Raw genomic sequence first — 20,484 nt, forward strand, 5'->3', positions numbered from 1 at the left:
ACCTTTTGACCCCCAAAGGATCACCACCCACAGGCCGAGCACCACTGATCTAAGTGTTCTTCTTTCTTTGTGTCTATGGATGCACTGTATAAAATTCTCTGTTCTGAGATGGTATGAACAGATGAAACATGCGAGAGAACGTGCCTGCAGCCACATAAGTGTTTTAGGGAAGATATCACCAAATCTTTTATTTATATATACTAGGGGGATCTAATGTGTTCAACTTGGTAACTCATTGAGACACCACTGTCTTCAGTGTTGTTTGGGGATGGTTTGGTGGCAGCTGGAGATAGCCTGCCTGACAGTTCTCCGTGCTCTCTGAGAAGGTTGAGGCTCCTAAATCACCCATTGTGCAAACATCTATTCCCTAGTAAGTTGTGGCTGTAAGATTATACATCCATAGCAAGAGTTTGATGGTGCTGTAAACCACTCAAGCCCAGCTCTTATAATTTATTGAAACATCAGCTCCCCTCAAGGGAATTATAGACAGATAATTACCACTTGTCCAGTGCCATAAAGCAAGTCAAGTGCCTCTGGATTTCTCTATGTCGAAACAAAACCCAACACTGGGGAGGGAGCAGGAAGAATTCCCAAATGAGACTAAACAGCTTAGCAGAAAGGAATCATATCACAAAGATGGGACCCTTTTGATACCGATGGTTCTCGATCTCTCCTCATTGGCCACCCTGGTTAAATCACTGCAAATCCCTCTCTTGGAAAGGCTTCTGTAGTAATTGGCATTCTTTCCCAGCATCTCTAAAAGCCTTTGTTTCTATCACAGGCTTTGTCTCTTGAATTCTGGCTTCATTTCCACCCTTCTGTTCCCCACCCCCCACCCCACCCCTTGTCCTTTTCCTCTCGTGGTGTCTGTCTCTGACAGACTCATCCTTTTCAGCCACGAAGCCCTTTCAGCAGCTTGCTCACATGGGGAAAAGTCTATTCCACATAGGACCCTCTGAGGCTGCTACATCAATAAAGCAAATTGACAGCAGGCTTAACACCTTTCCCAATCATTGTCTGTGGATGTTTTTCAGAGCAAGCAATCCTGGGATCCCTTCTTTTATACAAGAATACACCCTCCTGGCAGAGAGATCTTGTTGGGAGCTTCAAAAGGAAAAAGCAGAACAAATGAAGAATAGAAGATACCCTGTGGTGGCCTTCCAGGCACACACATCCCTCCCTTGTAGAGGAATAGGAACAGGGAGTATCTTTGGGACATTGGGGGATAACTCTCCCTGAACGAGACAGGGGACAGAGCACCTCTGCTTTATCACCGCAGTGGCTACTCTGCTGTCTTTGCACACCGCCTTTTTTTAGCTCTCTACTGTTCTGATTCAACAGCTTAGACAAGATGGCATTCCTTCCTCTGTGTCTTTCTCTTGGGAGTCTTTCACAATGATCTCTGTCAAAATTCTGGAGGATGGGTCAGCCTCATACCTTTCTCCTGTCTTCTGAAAGTAGAAAGAGCTATCACAATACCCCAGACATGGTAGATTGTTCATCTCAAGGTTGTTCTGAAATGTGCTGACAGACAGTCTTAGTGAGTTACTGCTGTGATGGACTCTTTCTTTCTTTCTTTCTTTCTTTCTTTCTTTCTTTCTTTCTTTCTTTCTTTCTTTCTTTCCTTCTTTCTTTCTTTCTTTCTTTCTTTCTTTCTTCCTTCCTTCCTTCCTTTCTTTCTTTCTTTCTTTCTTAAAAGTCCATTCTCCTGTGTCTTCCTCCCCTTCTTTACACAAAATATTAGGAAAAATTTAAAAATATTATTATCACATGTCCTTCTGGGCAGAGCTGGTTATATTGAGTGACCCCAGTGAGACCAGGGATGGGACAGAAACCCATGTCCTCTGTCTTGTAGGAAATGCCCCACCTTGTTCCTCCAACCTCCCATAGCCACGAGTAGAGCTTGGAAAGCCCTGTACATTAACAGAGGGAGGAGGGAAGGTGCAGGTCCCTCAGCGTCTCGAGCATCTGAGGGATGCAGCTCCTCCAAGTTCTCTACCATGCAGGCACCTGAGAGCAGAGTGATGCATCCACGCCTTACTCCATATAAGGCGAATCTTAATTTGGCAGAAAATCCTTCCAGAGGAGGCAAAGCATGGGAAGGCATAGCTACAGCCTGCAGGCAGATGTGCGCCTTCGAAAAGCCGAGCAAAATTTCCAGTGCTACTCTGCTCCAAGGGAATGGAAAGAGAGAAGGAGCCAAGGTCTGGACTTCAAAGAAATGTAACTAAAAATGCCTTCCACTCTGATTTTAATCTTCTCATTGGCCCTTTCTGCGAGGGGGGACCTTGAGTGAGTGGATTTGCCTTCTCCTTCAGTAAATCAAAGCTTTTCAGAGAGGGTTCATCGGCAGGGACTCCTTACCCCAGGAAACTGTAATTGGAGGTAAATATTAATTCCAGAGGAAGGCCTTTAAGCGCAAGGAGCGCGGCGACAATGTGCCTCCAAGGAACCACTTCTTTTATTTTCTGTATCCGTTGGAAGCAGATTGTGGGAGCAAAGCTTATCTCCCATTTTTATCCGTTTTTTAACAATGCCCTGCCTACTGCTAGTTAAACTGAGCTGCCTTAAGCTCAGCACAAAAAGCTCTTTTCAGAGCATCTAGTAGATAACTTTTTTTTTTTTTTTTAAAGAAAAGAAATCTTTTCACATAGCTCTCCTGGTGCCCTTTCATGAGTTGGGACTCTGTGCAGGCAGCTGAGCCTGAGATGGCTTTTGGGGACAAAGCCACCATCAAGTATTAAGTCCACATACATTCTGTAAAGCCACCGCCATATTTGGAAACTCCTACCTTCCGCCTCCTGTGCACTGTGCTCTCATTGAGTCCAGTGTATGTGCATCAGTAAAGCACAGTAAGACTGTCCAAGCCAAATACACGTCCCACCCTCACTGGGTGATGATGTCCAATGTGGATGTCCTCCCCTGGAGCCTGGCTGGATTGCGTGTGCCGAAAGTGATGAAAAAGGGAGTTCAGAGCCCACAGAACGGTGGCCAGATTCCGTGAGAAGCCTGAATAGCTGGGTTCGTATCAGCAGCCCTAGTGCTCGACTGCTGCTTTCTCTGATAATGAGAGAAATTTCTGGAATCTCATTTTCCTTCAACAATAAGGGCAGGGGTGGTGCCCACTCAGCTGCAGCCGCCGATGAGATTTCTGAGGACTCTGTAGTCTATTTTCAAACCTCTGAGCCACGCTTTGAAGTAAGGCTGCTTTGAAGCAACTCTGAACGGGATCCTGACGAACTTGATGCGCATCTGAGAGGTGATTAAAAGGTTCCGGGTGGAAGAGCTGACCCCGTCCTCTCAACCTTGGCTGTTCGGACTGCTCTAACCTGCCTGCAGTGCTCACGAGTCAGGCCCACTGCGGGTGCCCGGACCCTGGCCCACAAGTAGACCTAGATTTAAGGGAAAATAATGGCCTCGTGCAGGCTTATCAATGATATCTGCATCTCCCTCACGCCGCGTTTGCTTTCCTTAGCTTCCCTGCAATTTGCCTGCTGAGGCTGTATCCACCTCATTAACCCGAGTACCCAACCTCACAGGGCAGAGGGCTGTGGGATCAGATAGCCTGTTAGTGTTATCCTACACTGGTACAGGCTGTCTGATCCCACGGTCCTCTGTCTTTAGACTTTTTTTTTTTTTTTTTTATAGCATTGGGTGCCCGTGTGAAGAATTAACTCTTGGGAAAGGTGGCTTTCTTCGACCAATGTAAGGCCTGTGGTGACTGACAGCTACAGGTTGTCTTTTCACTAGCAGGGGTGATAAGTCAGATGTTCTGAAAGGAGAAGAAATCTGTGTGACATCACCCACCACCATCCCCTAGTTATACCAGAAATATTTCTTCTGCTGGCAGCGTCCTGTTCTTGATTTGAAGATGAAATTTTTAGTGAAATGGATGACTCTTAAGAGTGTGCCACTTCCCATGTGCCAAGAACCAAGTTGATAGCAGTAAGCCCAGTCCTTGCTATGCTTGACTCAATGAAATGCCAAACCAAGGCCAGCTGAGAATGCCCCGAGATCTCAGAGAAGCACCATTTAAGGCCTGTCCTCTTTAGCAGACTTGAGAATGGGGCCTACCATCTGGAGAAGACAGCGCCAGTTCTCAGATGCCTCAGGAAACTTGGATTTCAACAAAAGAAAAATACATAAATATTTATCTAATCACATAATTAGAGAAAAACCTACTGGCCTCTACAGTTGCAATCTAAATAGCCCACTTCATTAAAATGCAGAAGTTCTTGTGAAACACTTTAAACTATTTTCTCCTCTGAATGGTTTTATTTGTTAAGATGAGGAAGAAACATTTGCCTTAAATATATAACATTAAAATTTAAATATATTTACATATGCTTATGTTACATATAAAGACACTTATGACTTAAATATAGCATCATACACATATATAGACTACCTGCACTGGCTTTACTCTGTGCCTTCTTTCCATTTCATTTGGATTGTCAGTGGTTATTGGTACTGATAGAAGGCCTTATGGAACAGCAGTGGCCTCAGCTGCAGCAACAATGGCGTCTCCTTCTATGTTACCAGGACAGGACAGGACAGCAGGCAGATTTGTCTACACAGGTGAGGGAAGTGGAGAACTGAATTATTCAAGGGATTTGATTAATGTTTATGTCAGAGCAGGAACTAATGTATCAGTAATGGGGAAGTTCAATTAGTACTTTAATTAATTAGGCTCCCATTTTTAGTCATATTGTGCAGGATAATTATTTGTTAGCTTTGCTTAGGACCTGAGTTAAGGCCTTGATTACAGGTATTTAAAAAAAATATAATACAAGGAGGCTGGGGCTCTCTGGAGTAACTAAAAGCTCCCAAGATTAGAAAATGTCAGAGAAAATGCAAACCCTTGCTATTTCCTAAAGTTGTTAAGGACTGTGAAAAGCTAGAACATCGTTCAAAACAAACTGTTGGGATTGATGATAGCATCGGAGTGGGCAGGGCCTCTGAGACATTGATTCTTCTCTTTGCTTTTTCATCTGGGCCAGTTTTCACTGTGCTGTCATGTGCAAGTGCCTACTAGGCAAGCTGACTCTGGTGTCGTCTTCTCTCTCTCTCTGCTTCTGCTAGGAGCTTCCTTGACTAAGAACAACAATAAACTCACTAAGAAATATTCCAGTTCGGGAGGCTTAATCTTACAGCCAGAACAGAATGGAGCAATGCTTTCAGGGGAGCCTGTACTGTTTTGATTTCACCCCAACTCACAGCCAGCTTTTGATGGTGTCTGAAAGGCGAGGGACTTGATGTGTGCACACCTGTCTGTAGACAGACTTGCCTTTTGTTTGTGTTCTTAGTGAGCCAGCTGTCTCAGACTTTAGCATGCACAAGGATTATCACACAGAAATACACTCTGGAACCCAGGATAGCCATATCCTACGGGCCAGTTAAGGAATTTCTACGGAGGGTTTAGGTGATGAGAGTTAGAGTATAAATCAGATCAATTGTTGAACTCCTAGGTTAGGAAATCAATCTACTATTCTCATCAACTCTGGCTTTCCAGTATGATAAAAACATGCTGCTAAAACTACTACAAGTACAGCTGATTATGCCTCTTTGAATGAGTTAGACAGTATCCAGTATTCATTCTATAAAGTGGGGTACTTGCTCTAGAGAGCTTACTGTGTTGTTCTCAGTGGGAAAAAAATAAAATTCCCAGGCCGGCTCTTTGATTCTCAGCCTTTCGTTGTCCATCGTGACTTCTTTAAATGTCTGTGGTGTTTGTGGAGTGTGATTTCCTCCTAACATTAGCTGTGGACACATTTTTGTCTAGAAGGAAGACTGCCTTAGTTGTGTGTGAGAAAGTTTAATACCACAGTTCTTTGTTTTGTAAACTACAACAGTCCCAGTGCACAGAACTGGATAGAGATGTATACAGTTTCCAAGAGTACTATTGTTAAAATAGCATGATAAAACATAAGATTATATCTCCACCTCACCATATCTAAAACAAAATGCCTTAAACTTTCTTTAGTTTCTATCTGTGCCGTACTAATACCCATGAAGTTACACTGCTGTGCTTCACTGTCAGCTTTTGAAAACTGATGCCCATATTCATACGTTTATTTATCATGGTGATAGAGTCTATAATTTTAGCTTGAACCTGTCTTCAGTTAATTCTAGCCTTCTATATAGCGTTCTATATAATATCTCTTACCCTGCCTTTTAGTGATTTGTATGTAGTTGGCATGAGTCTTTCATGACTTTAAGGCATCTGTGAAGGAAATTCTTCTTTTTATGAAGGAAACATCTATAAGTAAGGATGTCAGAGGAGGAGGATGGGAGCGAACCAGCAAATGAAAAAGTATTCTTACAAACAGGCAAGCACACATGGCCCTGTGCCTTGAGTGTGAGGCTGTACCTAGTCAATGAGTGTCATCAGGAGGAAGGCTTGGTAGGGATTGTACATTCAGGACATATGCAGTGAACATAAATATTTAATGTGTTTCTTACTTTCTGGCAAAAAGAAAATGATTGACAATGCATAGCCTCTGCTTTCATGGTAAAGGAAGATTATAGATCTATGGTCTGCTTTGTGTGATAAGTTCGAAAATTGCATGGGTTTAGGCCTCTAGAAAGAATAAGACCTCGTGACAGAGATGCCCTCTGTCATCATGCAAGCAAACTGAAAGGTGGCCAGAGTGTGGTAAACAGGGCTTCACTAACCCCGCTATGGACGAATGGAGAAGTGCTGTCTACCCATCAGAGCTTGAACATTCCTGAAGCAAGAGGCAAAGAGGCCTGAGGGTCATGCACCACCCATATTGTCAAACGGTGGGGTCATGACCTTCACCATTTGTGAAGCGTCTCACCTGAGAGTCACAACCAACCTTTACAACTGCTGGAGCAGCCTGAAGTAGGAGCTCATTCAGAAACACACCTTTGCTGGACTCAGGGGTGGGGGGAGGGGGAACAGCAAGAAGCTAGTCAGTAAGATCCTAGCCCACAAGACAACCTCCACCAGGAAAGATGCTCAGAAAGAAAGCAATGGCCCCCAAATTGTGCTTGATGAGATCGTGCTTGCCTGCCAGAGAGACTTCAGGAATGAATGGGCAAGCTGGGATGTCCCTGGAAGGAGGAGAGGTAACAGCTCCATTGAGCTCCTGAGATATAAATGGACTCAGCATATCTAAGGAGCAAATCTGAGGAGGGAGGGGTTGGACACAGATGAACCAGAAGGGAGCAATAGGAAGAATAAGAAATCAGAGGGACACATGCTCCACTATGTTCATAGCAGCCTTATTTATAATAGCCAGAAGCTGGAAAGAACCCAGATGCCCCTCAACAGAGGAATGGATACAGAAAATGTGGTACATTTACACAATGGAGTACTACTCAGCTATTAAAAAGAATGAATTTATGAAATTCCTAGGCAAATGGATGGACCTGGAGGGCATTATCCTGAGTGAGGTAACCCAATCACAAAAGAACTCAAATGATAGGTACTCATTGATAAGTGGATATTAGCCCAGAAACGTAGGATACCCAAGATATAAGATACAATTTGCTAAACACATGAAACTCAAGAAAAACAAAGACCAAAGTGTGGACACTTTGCCCCTTCTTAGAATTGGGAACAAAACACCCATGGAAGGAGTTACAGAGACAGTTTGGAGCTGTGTCAAAAGGATGGACCATCTAGAGCCTGCCATATCCAGGGTTCTATCCCATAATCAGCTTCCAAACGCTGACACCATTGCATATACTAGCAAGATTTTGCTGAAAGGACCCAGATATAGCTGTCTCTTCTGAGACTATGCCGGGGCCTAGCAAACACATAAGTGGATCCTCACAGTCAGCTATTGGATGGATCACAGGGCCCCCAATGGAGGAGCTAGAGAAAGTACCCAAGGAGCTAAAGGGATCTGCAACCCTATAGGTAGAACAACATTATGAACTAACCAGTACCCCGGAGCTCTTGACTCTAGTTGCATATGTATCAAAAGATGGCCTAGTCAGCCATCACTGGAAAGAGTGGCCCATTGGACTTGCAAACTGTATATGCCCCAGTACAGGGGAACGCCAGGGCCAAAAAGTGGGAGTGGGTGGGTAGGGGAGTGGGTGGGAGGGTATGGGGGATAGCATTGGAAATGTAAATGAGGAAAATACCTAATAAAAAGTATATATAAAAGAAATCAGAGGAGAGCCCACCTACAGAGTATGGTGGAAAGAGTGGCTTTTGTTCTAAGTACCTCAGGTTATGCTGAGAGAGTTTCCATGGGGGAGGAATACCAAAGAGAGCCCTTTGTGTACATGGTGGCTTTATAAATAAAGATGGGTTTCAATCAGGGACTGTTGCAGGATGGGAAACCTTCTTCTAGAACTTTCTTATAGAACTCGGGTCCAGGCATAATAAGGACGAATGTGGACATGGGAGGTCAGATGGCAACCTTGACAGTTTTCTTGCTGAGAGTAAGCCAGGATGAAGAATTTGTGAAGAATTAGCAAGATGCCTGCTCTTGAAGAGACACCCAAGGTCAAGACCTCAAGGCTCCTGAATGGAGTTTGTTCAGTCCCTCCTGGAAGAATTCTAGGAAACACCAGAGGCCTTCTTCATTCCTCTGGATATGAATCCTCTCGTTTTTTGTCTTTTGTTCCTGTGGGTCAGCTAGGCTGATTGCTAGCAGAAGGACCTGCTGTATTATATGAATAGCCAGGTGTTTAATAAGGAGATTTCTATGAAAACAGAAAGCCAGGTTCTGAATCCAAACATGGTCAGTAGAGAAGACTCTGAGGTCTCATGCTTAAAGAAGGTTTGCTTGCTAGATTGAGGCCAGCGTTGCTAAAGGGACAGACTCTCAGTTTTCACATGGCATGTGTTTTGGTGATAACTGGTTCTGTCAGCTTTGCTGAGTCCTGATCCAGTCCCTGACTTCTAACATTTGTGGATCACAGGATAGGAGCCCACTGGTATTCCCAAAACACATCTCTGGATATTTAATGCTACAAATCAAGTTACCAGACTGCTAGATAAACCCGTGCCATAGTTCTGCCTTCAGTACTTCAATACTGACCTCCAAGTCTGACTTGCTTTAGAGTGCTTGACACACAAAGTTCTACTCAGTCCTGCCCCTTGTTTCACTTCAGCTCCATTCTAGGCTTAGAAATAAGACCCATGGTGAGGTAGAAACAGGCTGGAGGCCAGGAGGGCAAGGAACCCTCAGGTCTCAGACACACAAAGCATGACTTAGCTAGGGGATTTGTAAGCCTACACATTAACCAATTTGTGGAGAGCATCTATAACAGAGCCTACAAAAACAGATTCTGAAATGGTGTGTGTTTGTTGCTTTTGTTGTCAGTTATGTGTGTGTGTGTGTGTGTGTGTGTGTGTGTGTGTGTGTGTGAGAGAGAGAGAGAGAGAGAGAGAGAGAGAGAGAGAGATAAGATACACAGAAAGCAGACGATGTCTCAGAGAATTCTAGAACAGTGTTTGAAGTGGATGGAGCATGCCTGCACAGCTTTCCTCTGGTGTGGGGAATCATTATTTCATCTTCCCGTTTCCAGTGGCTGCTGCTATTCCTTGGTATACAGCTCCATCACTCCAGTCTTTCTGTTTCTGGTGGGTACCGCTAATCCTTGGTAAACTGTTCCATCATTCCATCCTTCGAGGATGGTCTTAGGCTTCTTTCTGCTTAGTGCTCATATCTCCTCTTGTGTGTGAGGTCAATCTTTCTCTGCCTCTCAGGCATTGGGAATCTTGTGATTCTCTTTAGGGTCTATATGAATAATCTGAGATATGTCCATGTCAATATTTGTAGTTTAATAACATATTCAAAGCCCCTGTTTCCATTTAAGGTCACATTTACATATTCTGGGTGCTAAGGTCTGTTTTCTTAGTGGGACTGTTATTGTTTCAATCAACTCATGTGTTCCAATTTGAATGATAGCATTTGGTGAGGAAAAAATAATGAATTCAAAAAGTATCAGTTTTGATGGAGAAAGCACATAAAGTTGTTAGAAAGTTTAATATAGAAAGATAAATATTTCAATGTTGGGTGTTATAGAGACCTTTATCAGTGATGATAACATTTTTTAAAAAAATGTATGACTTTATTTCATGATTAGGAAGTAAAAACTATAGCATGTACCTGAAAAACATAAGCCTTTCCAGCCAACTGTGTTTCCAAGTTTGTTATTAATTTGTTATTTTTTATTTGTGATGAGCAGGCAGCAAATCATACCATGTAGAGAATAAACTGTTTGAGTGATTTCAAAAAAATAAAAGGTGAACATACCCACACTGGCAGTCTTGGTGACAAGCTCTTTTTCTGAGAATTGGAGATAGCAGCCTTGAATTCAATTCAACTTTTCAATTAAACTCAAAATGCATTTATTGAGAGGCCAGTAACTGCCAGGCACTGGGCTCCGTTTTGCAAATAGAAAGATAAATTATATCCCATGCATGTCCTCTGAGACCTCACAGTTTAGCTTGGGAGAGGGAATGGTAGTAAACAATTAGTAAAAGGAAACAACACAGTGTGTGTTGGGAGAGGGTTGTGATAGAAGTGCCAAGATAGAGGTGCAAATGGAAAAGAGAGCCAAGCAAAGTGCCTGATATTCAGGGGTCATTTAGCACATATTCAAATGAAAAGACCCACCCCCCATCATCTGGAATGTAAGCTGTTCTTACCTCCTGTTTCAAGTATTGGTGCCACTATTATCCTCACAAATCCATTCTCCAAAGAGGAGACCATGTCATCTCTGCCTACAACCTCTAGTTGCAACTGAGCTCGCTGGAAACAAGAGCTCCTTCTCAGCCAGGCCCTTCCAGACCTGCCTACCTTTTGGTCCTTGATTCAACTACACAAGACTATATTACTCTAGAACCTCTGAGTTCTCTCCTGGCCCAGGCCCTCTGTTTTGTACTTTCTGTGGCTCTAACCTGTCTCCTGTCCATCCACGTCTCTACTCTGGTATTCCTGTGGAGAGAATCCATCTTTATAAGAGGGCACTTCCAGTGAATCGCTTCCAAAAGGATGTCTTCTCTTTGCTTTCTTCCATACTCCATTGAGATGCAATTTCCTAAGGCAGGGACCTTGTTAATCTTGTGCAGCATCTTATCCCTGGTGTCCTTCACATAATAGAAGATCATTCTGGCACCTGGGATGGTATGGACATTCAAAATTCCATCAGCACCTTGATGGAAGAAGTTCCAAAAATAATATAACAATAACCACCACTATACCAATGCCTAGCATCCTAGGCATAGGTGAAACTACCCTCCAAGCCTGTACAGGACCTCGGGAGTTAATGATATCCAGCTCATTGTGCACTGTTGTAAAGGTTTTATAAAGGACAATTTTAGTGTCCCATTTTCATAGGCTTGAGTTAGAATTATGACATAAGAATAAAAATGACCTTAGTGAAATGCAGCAGTATTTTAAAATAACAGCAGTCCAGAAGAGAATCCTGGTAATCTGGATTTAGCTACATCCTTTCCTTCCTTCACTGGCTTCTATTTTCTGCACCTCAAAGACAAAATACCTGTGGTTTATTTGCAACTAGAGAAAGTCCTGGTTAAATAAATGGGCCTTGGTAGCTTAAAAAATTCAGTGGTCAGTATTTGCTATTCATTGGTCTCTGGGCTCTGTTTTGTCTGAGCGCCTAGTCTCTTTTTCCTTTGAGTTATCACCCAAGCATCAAACCAGTATCTTCTGTATGCCAGTCATATTAAATTAGAGGTTAAACTGCAAAAGCTCCTGTGTGCAAAGGCTGGGCTTCTCTGAAAAAAGCTTCTGGCATTCAAAGCCGAAGCAATAAACAACAAAAGAGGTTGGTGAAGCCGAACAAACGGCCTTAATTGGCCATTAAGTGTGGACTGCGTGGAGAATAATGCCTAACCCTGCACAGGGGTATCTACCTCATTGGAGGAGGGTTCCCTTGGTGGTCAAACTTCTGATGAATGCCACCTTCTTCCTTCCTCATTAAAAACTTCCTCGGCATGTTGTCATGGTGAATACCTATATAAAGAGAGATATATGGCTTGCATCTTATTCCTCTGATTCTTCAACTCAATCAAGCTTAATTGTTATATATTTGCCTAATGAAAAAAAAACATTTAAACCTATTTTTCACTTAATCTTTTGACTAGAAAAAAAGCAGTAAAGATGTTTGAAGTTTGTTTAAACCATCAGAGCATAAAATAGTGGGTTATAATTATTATGTAAATAACACGGAGAAACTGAATCAGAAGTTCTTTTATAACTAGAATAAGACATGCAGGGTTCAGGCAGGTGGCTGAGGGAGCACAGGGCACTGGGAAAGAGAGCCATTTTGTTTCTACATTGTAGTTCAGCTCTGAAGGAGTCTTGACTCAGGAATACCTGTATAAAAGCCACTATGTATGGGTGACTGTCATCATAGATTATAGCATCCTGCAGTCCTATGATCAGCTCCTCTGGAGAGAAGCAGCCATATGTTCAGGTCGCTAAAGAGGACAGACAGTCTCTGCAGATATCCAGGAGCCTTGTGGCTGTCCAAGGACACCAGAATTTATGATGACAACGGGAACACAGTTATACTTTAAACAAAATAGAAAATTGCCATTAGCCGGGCTCTATTAAGAATTCTGAAGTTCCCAGAGATAAAAATGAGGTTGAATTCTGGTGTCTGAGACATGCTGCGAATTGCACTGATCTTAACTACTGGCATTAGTGTGAGCAATACTAGGTGTTCACCACTTGCATTCTTTGCATCTTAATGCCTGGATGGTTCCATAGTCCAAACACTCACATTCAGAGGCTCAAAGACGTCAGAACTTATTATACTAAAAGTTTTCATTTATATTCATTGCTAAAAACTTGTGCAGCAGAAAGGATAGTGTTCTGACTTTCATACTCCCATTCCTGAAGCAGTCAGGAATGCCACGGAGCCCACCAGCACATCCCAGTACATTCAAGCATTGGGTGCCCATGAAACACAAACAAAAAGGGGTCCCTTATACAGTACAGCATGTTATCTGGGCCACAGGTTCTGCAAGCAGAATAGGAGTTGGATTTTGGTCCTGATTAGCTCCATATATATTGCCCTCCACAACATTCCTATTGGAACAATCTGCAAAGGGCCTCCTGGAGACAGAAAACAAACTGTCCCCAAGAAGTGTGATATATTTTATTTTGGAAAGCAATGGGTTCTGTACTTTGGAACAGTTTTAGGTATTGACATATTAGTTTAGAACTGACTTGTTAAAATTGTTCATTTATAACAATCAATAAACTCTGTGTGATATGTTATTATTAAACACTATAGGTTTTGTTTTGTTTTGTTTTGTTTTGTTTGTTTGTTTGTTTGTTTTTAGTGTTCCTTCCCTGTTTTAAGATCCTGTCTAGTATTCTGTATTACATTTGGCTGTTAGGTCACCTTAGACTCTTCTTCGCTGTGACAACTTCCCGTCCTTCCTTCCTTCCTTCCTTCCTTCCTTCCTTCCTTCCTTCAAGATTATTTTTTAGTAATCATTCCATTCATTTACATCTTACATGATATCTCCTTCCTGATTACCCCTCTATAAACCTCCCTCCCACAAACCCCCTCCCCCCTCCCCTTTGCCTCTATGAGGTTGCTCCCCACCCATCCACCCACTCCCACCCCACTGTTCCAGCATCCCCCTATCCTGGGGCATCAAGCCTTTACAGGACCAATGGCCTCCCCTCCCATTGATGTCAGATAAGGCCATCCTCTGCTGCATATGCATCTAGAGCCATGGATCCTTCCACATACACTCCTGGGTTGGAGGTCTAGTCCCTAAGAGCACTGGGTAGTCCGGCCAGCTGACATTGTTCTTCTAATGGGGTTGCAATCCCCCTCTCTACTCCTCCAATCCTTCTACCACCTCCCCCACTCGGGTCCCTGAGCTCAGTCTGATGGTTGGCTCCAAGCATCTGCCTCTGCATTGGTCAGTTGCTGGCAGAACCTCCCAGAGAACAGCTGCACTAGGTTCCTGTCAGCAAGCACCTTTTGGCAATGGCAACAGTGTCAGAGTTTGGTATCTGCAGACAGGATGGATCCCCAGGTGGAGCAGTCCCTGGATGATCCTTCCTCCAGTCTCTGCTCCATTTTTTTGTCCCTTTCTTTCTTTAGACAGGAACATTTCTGGGTTAAAAAATTTTAAGATGGGTAGGTGACCCCATCCCTAGACTGGGCGGTGTGCCTATCTACTGGAGGTGATCTCTATAGGTTCTATCTTCCCTTCACTACATTAAGATTTATTTTTATGTTATGTATATGAGTGCTCTATCTGCAATCAGAAGAGGGCATAAGATCACATTATAGATGGTCGTGAGGTTCATAGATGTACTATGTGTTTGCTGGGAATTGAACTCAGGACCTCTTGAAGAGCATCCTGTGCTCTTAACTGCTGGGCCATCTTTTCTACACTGGCTGGGATAATCTCTTAAGCTTGCATTTGTTTTAATGACTTTGACAATTTTATGGGAGTTAGGCAGATGTAGGATAGAATGTCCTTGTACTGGAATTTATTAGGTATTTGTCTTATTATAAGATGGGATTTTGGGTTTGGGAAAAAAAGATCATGGGGGTTCATCCCATCATTCACAGGCACACATGTTGAACATATTTTATGACAACCAATGTGAACTTTGACCTCCTGCCTGAGGCTACCATGGTCAGTTTCTCACTACTAAAGCTGCTTCCTCCCCTGGCCCACTGCATGATTTGAAAGGTGCTCACTGCGCAGAGCCCACAGGATGCAGCCTGTCATCATTTTCTCCACTTTTGGTGGAGTAGCAGCACACTTTGTAAAGAGGACTCTGACCTCTTTGCAAATGCTGCATTATTCAATCACTTGTTTATGTCAGTGTGGACCCATGGCTATTTCTATACTTTAGTTAATATTGTGAGAATCCTTCATTATGATGCTGAAATTATGTCACCTTTGGCCACTGGGATCTTTCTCAGTTGGCGTGCATGCCTGCCTGGCATATAGACACCACTCTGAACTTTCTTACATACCTGGAAGCACAAGATGCCGCAGGCTAGTGTTGAATATTCTCTTTTCTCTCCTTCATGTATGGGAAAGGTTCTTTTTATTAAATAATGCCATTAGAAACTAAAATTTGTTGCTAGTACTCATAGGTAGTTTCCTTCAGATGCCCTAAGGCAACAAAGAAATGCATACTTGTCTACTAACCTGTCTACATATACATATGTATATATCTACATACATACACTTTTTCTATATATAACCTTTTCTATTTAGAGTAAGGTAAACCTGAATTATTATTTATATCTCCAATACTAGTTCATTACTACATTCTGGCCTCTTTCTCCTGCTTCATTCTAACAGTAGGAAACTCATTAATTGCTTGATGCTATATTTTACCTCTGCTTCCATGGGAAAGAACTTGAGTTCAAAATTACAGTCCAGTACTATTATTGGATAGCTCAGATTGTCTTTAGTCTCATAGACTCTGTTTGTTTCCATAAATATCAAGTTCAGATCCTTTCTCTGTTCCATTTTCATGAGATTTTTTTCACACATTAATATATATATATATATATAATATTATATATACACATATATAATCTTGTCAGTCTGCATTTATTTCTGGCATTCCCAATGGGAAGATGTGGTTGTTTATTAGTCAAATTAATCTTATGTTCATTAAAAGATGGTTTACATGATGCTTCTGAAAGTAGATGTTTTTATTTGCATGATTATGCATTTAATTTTACCATAAAAGTACATAATTATCTATCAAGTAATAGTCTTATAAATGCTATTAATTAGGACAAAGACAGATATATGTATTTTAAAAACTAAATCAATTCAGGAAACCTGATGGGGAATTGTGAATGGCTCCAGTTTGGGATTTTGCCCACAAGGACCATTTATACTCTGCTGTTTTTTATGCACTGTACCTTCAAAGTCCAAATTTCTCTTTAGATCCCCAAAATAGGTCATCCTTGACATTTCAAAATGATAAAATGGACTGTATGTGTGTCCTACATATATTTATATTTGTATATATGTGTGTACAGAATCTTGTGTAAATAGCAATGCTTCTGTCTCTAGTCTCATATGACTGTATTCTACACAGAGCAATAATCAATCTATAACTCAGTCAACTTCTCAAGAAGGTGGAAGATTTTTTGACAGGGCAGAAAGTAGAAAACCACAGGGGAAGCTGGATGTTGTCAGCATATTCAGCATGACAGTCCTGGTGTCAACACGAGCACTTTAATTCATCCCATGGAAACTCAGATGAGAAGCAGCTTCTTGGCTGGGGCATGGGCATGGTGCTGATGCCCTCCTAAAGACAAATCTTTATGCCCGTCCGTTAGTACACCTCTCGATCTTCACCACAGAAGCTTCTTATTGTAATAGATTAACAGATATCTACAATTGATTAAGGTTCAGAAAATTTAAAAAAAATGGGAGATTCTCAGTCCTCAACATGATATCTATATAATACAAGGTTCAGGGATCATGGAGGAGGAGGGAAACAGAAAGGTTGTAAGAGCCGGAAGTAGAGAATGTCTACAGTGTAGCACTGTTTTCCAGACATAAAAGAGCATGTGCTGACAGTGACTGTGACACTGTGATGGTTTGGTATATGCTTGGCCCAGGGAGTGGCACTATTTGGAGGTGTGGCCTTGTTGGAGTAGGTGTGTCACTGTGAGTATGGGCTTTAAGACCCTACTCCTAGCTGCCTGGTAGCTAGTATTCTGCTAGCTGCCTTCAGATGAAGATGTAGAATTCTCAGCTCTTCCTGTACCATGCCTGCCTGGATACTGCGATGCTCCTACCTTGATGACAATGGACTGAACCTCTGAACCTGTAAGCCACGCCAAATGTTGTTTTTATAAGACTTGCCTTGGTCACAGTGTCTGTTCACATCAGTAAAACCCTAACTAAGACAGACACCATGCATGGGATCCGCACACAATCAACCAGACAAATATCCCAGCATGGAGGATGAAGGTGGCCAGGGACTTCCATTCCCAGATGGGGATATTTTGGCAATTAAGTCAGATTTTTTGAAGTCAGGGTCCCCTTGTTGTTTAGTCTTGGTTAGTTAGCTCAAATAGAATAGCTCAAAGAAGGAACCTCCTTCAAATAAAAATATTTTGTATAGTTTTAGTCCATTTGATGCATATTAATATCAGAAACTTAAAGTGAGATATTGTAGTTCAATTTTCAGGAATCTCTTTTTGATATAAAATGAAAAGTAGGGAAATGTAGTCAAAATTTGAGCACAGAGACAGTCCTTTTATCATTACTGAAAAGTAAAAATTGCAACCCATCCAAAAGTCCAATATTAAGAAACCATTAATATAAAATATGCTAAATATTAGCAACAGAATATTCTTCAAGTCTTGCAAGTCAAAATTATAAATGACATTAAAAAATCTTCATACTATCATTTAAAAATAGACCATTGTAAAGTTCTGTAAGTGGTATGAGTCATAGGTTGGTAAAAATGTATAAAATGCAGATTGGCACAAAGTGTTCCAAAGTGAGATACAGTTTATCATAGAACTTGTGTTCTGCCCCAAGATACACACCCAATGAGGATCAGCCCCAGCTTTTACCCCTTCTATCTTGGTGTCCTCAAATGACTTGTTATAAAATTTCTTCCAATCATCCATTAGGATATTGCTATTGAAGTTATGATATGATGAGAAATATCTTTTTATATGTTCACACACACACACACACACACACACACACACACACACACACACACACACACAATTTTCCCTAGCATTTGGTATGAAGCCTAACACCTTGGAATTTCTCTAGAGGCAGAGGTGATAGGATCACCTTACTACTGACAAGTCCCCTCCCTGGATCTGTTTATGCTCTTTAGGTGACTGGTGCTGGTCCCCTCCTACCCCCATCTAGCTGTAGGGTAGAGACTGGTCATCAAAGACAAAGGCAGGAGTATGACATTGAGCTTTTAATCCCACACCCTCCTCCCCCAACCAAAGGGTAAATTCAGTCATCAGTGGCCAAGAGTTTGCTCCATTATGCCTGTACAAGTGAGTCTCAAGCAAACCTGAATATCAGAAAGCTCTGGCTTGGCAAGTACAGGAAGTCACTAAGAGGCCACGTGAATCCCATGCTCACCCCGGCTTCACCCTGCTCCTCTCTTATATGACTAATTACTGAGTGGCATCCCCTGGGGGTAAACCAGGACAACAAGGTAAAGTACTTTCCAGAATTCTAGAAACTGTTCTAGCAAGTAATTGACAACTTACTCTAAGGAACTTTGTGGGGATCACTGATATATAACTAGGTGGTCAGAGCTACAGGTGGCCTGGCTCTAGGAACTGTCCTTTCAAGTGTGGACAGCCTTAGGGTAAGGAGACATTTAACCAGTTGGGATCTGACAGTAACTTCAGATAGCATAGTAACAGTATTGAATTAAATTTCTGGACACCCTACTGGTGACAGATGAACCAAAGAACTGGTAGTAGGGAACACTCTAGGAACAATATATTTTTGTCACAGTAAGGGCTTAATCAGGAAACAGATCCACCCTGGGTATTAAAAATGGAAAGAATTTAATTATATCTTACAGCTTATAAAACAGTAGGAAGAAAGGAAGAAGAAAGTCAAGGAAATTTACAACTATGCCCAAACCATCAGGGAATCTGAGACAAGAGTGAAGGACCATAGGAGAATTTGGCCCAGCCAGCTCTGAGCTTTGAGTAGAGGACTAGAAAACAATTCAGAGACTGCCATAAAACCAACTTCCGCTAAGTACCATCTTCCACTGTAGAAGGAGAATAAATAGCCTCGGAGTACCAATTATCTCCAAAGTCTAGATCCAGCATGTCAGTAGGTGAGAAAATATGAATTGCAGAACCTGTGGTGATGGAGTCTAGGAAATGTAGCCCTTGGTCTTCAACCCCAAAGAAAGCACATGAACACAGGAATGGATGTGAATTGCTTACACTTGTTTTAAACTTCTATCGTAGAGTATTGTAACAGTTTTGTGAGGACTAAGTTACATATGTATGTACAGTGTTAACAGGACATATGGGTAATTTCGTGTAATTGATGGATTTAAGCATTGTTCATTATGATGGTGGTAACAAAGCCGGTATGTTAGTGGAATAAGACTAGGTATCTGTCTTTTTGTTAACTCACATTTTTATTTTATTTTACATTGAGCAATACTTTTTATTTAGAGAGTTAGCTTAACCCCCAACATAAATGCTGGGGAGTCATGTTTTCTGTAACAAATATTGGTGTCAGATATCAATCACTGGATGTAAGGTATGGATCATTTGAAACCCTCAGGTTACTTCCCAGATCTGCCGTCTGGGGAGGTTTTCATTTTAATTCTTTAATTCTTATTATAGGCATTGAGTGAGTTTGGAATCAAGTCTTTATTTTTGTGTTTCAAACTTCACTATAGTACCTGCTGCCTTTCTTAAATAAAAATGCTGCTGCCATTCATCAGAACAACTTGGCAAAAGCCGGAAATAGTAAGTGACAAGCAGAGAACGCTAATTGTAGCTGGGATAGAGCAAGTAATAAGAAAATGAAAAGATATTATTTTCAGTAAACCCAAAGAGAGAATTCCAGCTAAAGACTGATTAAAATGCCAAGAGAGAAAATGTTGTTTTCAAGAAGAAAATATATAAAAGATTTGGAAAGCACAATCCTTCCAGAACAAATCTTAAATTGTAACATACTACCAGGACATTTTCAATGTGCCATGCTGTCTACTGAGTTATTATTGCTGGCTGTAAACCTTTAATAAATAATGTGAAGCATGATAACTTGCTATTTTAATCAAGGGCTATTATTAGAATGACTCGAAAACCTGAGCTTTGTCCCACTTAGTGTATTAAAATAATTTTTTTCAAATACACCAATTATGATTGTCAGAGTAAGTGGAAAATAATTTATTTAGGAGAGAACCTCATTCTTAATACTCCGTACCCACCGACCCACAGATGATTAATTCTTTATAAACCAGCTGCAGCCAGCCTCAGAAGAGCCGTCTCATTATTGGTCCGTTATTGTGTTAGTCCTTTTTGTAGGAACCGATTAGTGGGCCAATTAACAGCCTTCTCCTTAGAGGTCTACAGCTCAGGTGGGGGAGGGGCTGCTCCTTCCACTAAATCCTTTGCTTCAGTCGCCTATTTTGAGCTTCAGACATAAGAATAAAGGGGAGAGAGATTTCCCAGTCTTTGGTCTTCTCAGCATTGATTAAAAATATATCTGAGATTTAGACAAACTCTAAAGGAGAAAGGTAGCACTCATGCATCAGTTGTTGTTGCAACAAAATGTCCTACAAAAATGATGTAAGAAACGGTTTATTTTGGCTCACAGTTCAAGAGTACAGCCCATCACAAACGAGAAAACCTGCTAGCAGGGGTAACTGGTCACATTGCATGGATGGTTAAAATCAGAGTGCGGACTGGAGGCATGTGTGGGAGGGGCACACGATGGTGGGGGATGGAGGGCAGCTGATACTCAGCTCATTTTCTCCTTTGTAC

At 41.8% G+C, this 20,484-nt stretch overlaps 1 protein-coding gene and 1 non-coding gene across 3 annotated transcripts in view; both read left to right on the forward strand.

Annotated features, from left to right (window-relative positions):
- Slc9a9 (solute carrier family 9 (sodium/hydrogen exchanger), member 9) overlaps positions 1 to 20,484 on the forward strand; it is a 560,897-nt gene that overhangs the window by 78,723 nt on the left and 461,690 nt on the right. The window lies entirely within an intron of this gene.
- Positions 3,550 to 3,611, forward strand: Mir7656 (microRNA 7656). The gene has a single exon (NR_106116.1). It is a non-coding gene; the product is annotated as a microRNA 7656 (primary transcript).

Source organism: Mus musculus, chromosome 9, assembly GCF_000001635.26.
Source record: "Mus musculus strain C57BL/6J chromosome 9, GRCm38.p6 C57BL/6J".
Lineage (NCBI taxonomy): Eukaryota > Metazoa > Chordata > Mammalia > Rodentia > Muridae > Mus > Mus musculus.